Genomic DNA, 3,541 nt, shown 5'->3' with positions numbered 1-3,541 from the left:
GACCCGAGCCTAGTGAAGAGTCAGATGAGCTGCTACGGGTGCGCCTGCGGCAGGCGCAGATGAAGAAAAGGGTCGGCAATGTGACCACTCTACACCAGCAGAGCCCGTCAATGCAAATAAAGTTCGACTGGACAGACCTGCAGCGTGTTCAACTGCCTCATGACGACCCGTTGGTAGTCAGTTTGACAGTGGCAGATTGCTTGGTGCGCAGAGTTCTGATCGATCCTGGGAGCAGTGCGAATGTTATGCCGAGGTACACATTTGACAGGCTCGACATTAAACCAGAGAGGCTCAAGCCCACCGGAAATCCCTTATTAGGGTTCGATGGGAAGAGGGTGGAACCCGTCGGGATGGTGGAAGTAGAAGTTCAAGCTGCAGAGCGAGCTCTTATGGAAACTTTTGTGGTTGTGGAAATTCACCCCTCGTATAATCTCCTGATGGGAAGAGGATGGATTCACAGAGTCCGAGGTGTACCCTCAACTCTGCATCAGGTCATGAGGTGCCTCGGGCCCGATGGAGATAAAGTGATAGACATTCGGGGGGATCAGGTCGCAGCCAAAGAGTGTTATTCCGTCACACTAAAGCATGCTGGGAAAGGAAAGGCGCCCGTCCGGTCGACAAGCCCCAGATAGCAATTACAGGAACCTCCACTCGAGCAGAATAGGGTGGAGGAGTCAGCCGACTTGACCGAGGAGCCCCTTCTGGATGTGCAGATCGATCAGTCCAGGCCAGAACGAACTACCAGAGTGGGTATAAGACTGACCAGAGAAGAGCAGCAAGAGCTAGTGGATTTCTTGTCCCACAATGTCGACGTATTTGCATGGAGTCACCTCGACATGCCTGGAATTAGTCCTTCCATATCCTGTCATTCCCTGAATGTCAATCCTAATTTCAAACCAGTGAAACAGAAGCAGCGAAGATTTGCTCCAGAACGTAATCAGATCATAACGGAAGAAGTCGATAGGCTGCTTGATGCGGGATTTATCAGAGAGGTGCACTACCCTGAGTGGTTGTCCAACGTCGTTGTGGTGCAGAAGAAAAATGGGAAATGGCGAGTATGCATTGATTTCACCAATTTGAACAAAGCCTGTCCGAAGGACAGCTTCCCGTTGCCTAAGATTGATCAAATGGTGGATGCCACCACTGGGTATGAGCGTTTAACCTTTCTGGACGCATATTCAGGTTATAATCAGATTCCTATGGACCCCGCAGATGAAGAAAAAACTTCTTTTGTCACCGAGCGAGGAACATACTGCTACAAAGTTATGCCTTTTAGATTAAAGAATGCGGGAGCAACTTATCAACGACTTGTTAGCAAAGTTTTTAAGAATCAAATGGGTAAGACTGTCGAAGCCTATATTGATGATATGGTGGTAAAGAGTAGGAAAAAGGATGATCATCTGAAGCATCTGCAAGAGGTATTTGATGTACTAAAGCGATATGGGATGAGGCTCAATCCGACCAAGTGCTCGTTCGGTGTGAGTTCCGGGCAGTTTCTGGGACACGTGGTCAACCGCAGGGGCATCGAAGTTAGCCCCACTCAAGCAGAGGCTTTGATTAAGAATGCCGAGCCAAAGACGATCAGAGAGGTGCAAGCCCTAACAGGACGAATAGCTGCATTAAGTCGATTTATTTCAAAGTTGTCAGACCACTGCAAACCATTCTTTGACACGATTCGGAGCCATGGAAGGCAGGTCTGGGGGGATGAGCAACGACAGGCATTGACTCATTTGAAGCAATATATGCAGAATCCACCAGTCCTGTCAGCCCCAGAACCGGAAGAAAAGTTATTTCTATATCTTGGAGTATCTGGTGTCGCGACGAGTGCCGTTCTGATTCGTTGCAAGGAAGGGGTGCAATACCCGGTATTTTATGTAAGCAAAACACTGATGGAGGCAGAAAAAAGATACTCAAAGGCCGAACGGGTGGTACTTGCACTTGTAAATGCAAAAAGAAAGTTAAGGCATTATTTTGAATCCCACCCCATAGCTGTTCTAACAACTTTCCCAATCAGAACGCTCATGCACAAGCCAAAGCTCTCGGGCAGAATGACAAAGTGGGCCATAGAGTTGAGTTCATTTGACATAACGTACGAGCCGAGAACAGCTATTAAAGGGCAAGCGGTGGCCGATTTCCTACTAGAATGTGATGCCGAAGATACGGAAGAGGACCTTAGAAGCGGCTCTTGGAAACTTTTTGTGGATGGCTCCTCTAACCAGATGGGGGCTGGGATTGGGATCAAACTGTAAACCCCAGAGGGTACTTCCTTGAGTCAAGCACTCAGACTTGAGTTCCGAGCCACCAATAATGAAGCGGAATACGAGGCGTTGCTAAATGGATTAAAGTTGGCCAGAGAGCTACAGATCAAAAGTTTGACAGTGTATAGTGACTCGCAGCTGATTGTTCGGCAGGTAAATGGTGAGTACGCAACCAAGGATGACATGATGGGGGCATATCGTTCTGCAGTTCTGCGTAGAGCCAAGGACTTTGCAAAGATTGAATTCATACAGTTGCCGAGGGCACAGAATGCAGATGCAGACCGTTTAGCATGCAGTGCTTCGAGTTGCGGTAAAACATTGGCGAGGGTGATTCCAGTGGGAATAGTGACCCAGCCGTCCATTTTCGAAGAACCGATGGACTCGGACCCTTGGCAAGTCAACGTCATACCGTATGAACCGAGTTGGATTGACCCAATCATTACCTATATTCGAGATGGCGTTTTGCCTATGCAAAGGGATGAAGCTAGGAAACTCAAAAAGAATGCTGCCAAGTACGCCATCGTGCGGAACCAGCTGTACAGAAGGTCCTATTCTGGCCCCTACTTGAAATGTGTCACCCCCGCGGAGTCACAGCAGGTATTGCGAGCTATTCATGAGGGTGTGTGTGGCAATCATTCTGGGGGAAGATCGTTAGCGCATAAAGCAATGACACAAGGGTATTTCTGGCCAAACATGTCAAGAGATGCGGAGGAGTTCTCTCGAAGGTGCGATAAGTGCCAACGATATGGACCAATGATCCACCAACCACCTGAGGAATTGCACGTAATGGCCTCGCCGTGGCCTTTCGCGCAATGGGGGATGGATGTGGTCGGTCCTCTGCCAACTGCAAGAGCTCAGAACAAGTATGTGTTACTGGCCACGGATTATTTCACTAAATGGGTGGAGGCAGAACCGTATCCTAGCGTGACTCAGACTCAGGTGAGACGATTTATCTGGAACAACATTATCTGCCGCTTCGGTGTTCCCAGAACAATAGTCATGGACAATGGCACAAACCTCGACAGCAGGCAAGTAAGAAAGCTGCTGGAGGAGTATGGAATCAACCAGAAGTTGGCTGCAGTAAGTCATCCTCAGGCTAACGGACAAGCAGAAATCACAAACAGAACCATTTTCGCCTGCATTAAGAAGAAGCTGGAAGATCATAAGGGGAAGTGGTTGGATGAACTCCCGAACGTTCTATGGGCTTACAGAACTAACCCAAGGCGGCCGACTGGGGAGAGCCCGTTCGCAATGGCGTATGGTACCGAAGCAGTTATACCGGT

The sequence above is a fragment of the Cornus florida genome, unplaced genomic scaffold, assembly GCF_030987335.1.
Source record: "Cornus florida cultivar Cherokee Brave unplaced genomic scaffold, ASM3098733v1 CherokeeBrave_3.0.0_Hap2_Chr08, whole genome shotgun sequence".
Lineage (NCBI taxonomy): Eukaryota > Viridiplantae > Streptophyta > Magnoliopsida > Cornales > Cornaceae > Cornus > Cornus florida.
Note: the sequence above shows the minus strand (reverse complement) of the source record.